Source organism: Aotus nancymaae, unplaced genomic scaffold (genome assembly GCF_030222135.1).
Source record: "Aotus nancymaae isolate 86718 unplaced genomic scaffold, 86718_ANA_hifiasm-v0.15.2.pri h1tg000079l, whole genome shotgun sequence".
NCBI lineage: Eukaryota > Metazoa > Chordata > Mammalia > Primates > Aotidae > Aotus > Aotus nancymaae.
The window spans coordinates 10,050,065-10,050,714 of record NW_026988494.1 but is presented as its reverse complement, the minus strand read 5'-3'; positions in this window follow the sequence as shown (position 1 = coordinate 10,050,714).

Below are 650 nucleotides of genomic sequence, written 5' to 3'. Positions count from 1 at the left end.
CCCATCAGATCTCATCAGACTATCACGAGAATAGCGCGAGAAAGACTGGCCCCCTTGATTCAATGACTTTCCCCTGGGTTCCTCCCATAGCACAAGGGAGTTCTGGGAGATACAATTCAAGTTGAGATTTGAGAGAAGATACAGCTGCTACACAGTATCACCAACAGAAAATCCAGGCAAGTTTCACTAACAGGAGTGACTTGGGGTTGAATGTGAGGAAAGTGTAATCCCATGCTGGGCTGCTGGGGGCTCTTCAGGGACAGCAGGTCTTGCCTATTTCAGTGTTCTTTTCTCTTTCTGAGTGGCATTCTCAAGCCTCTGGTAGTTATTGAGGTGTCCTGCACTGGTTGGTTCCCTCTAACTCCTAAGTCAATCTACTGATTTGTCAAATTTGCTGATTCTAACGCTATATAATGCTCATGAACACACAAATAGCAAATAACTTTTACCTACCGTGAAGTGTTTAATCATTCCTCCAGTTGGGAGGAAGCTTATCAGGAAAGGTTCTCCCTAGACCTCTTGCTGTGAACGACTGGGATCCACTGGATTATTTGGGCAGGGGAGAGAGAGACATTGAACACAATGGAAATAAATACTATCCACACCCAGCATTTAACTTCTTTGATATTAGGGCTGATTTAGCGTTGAGA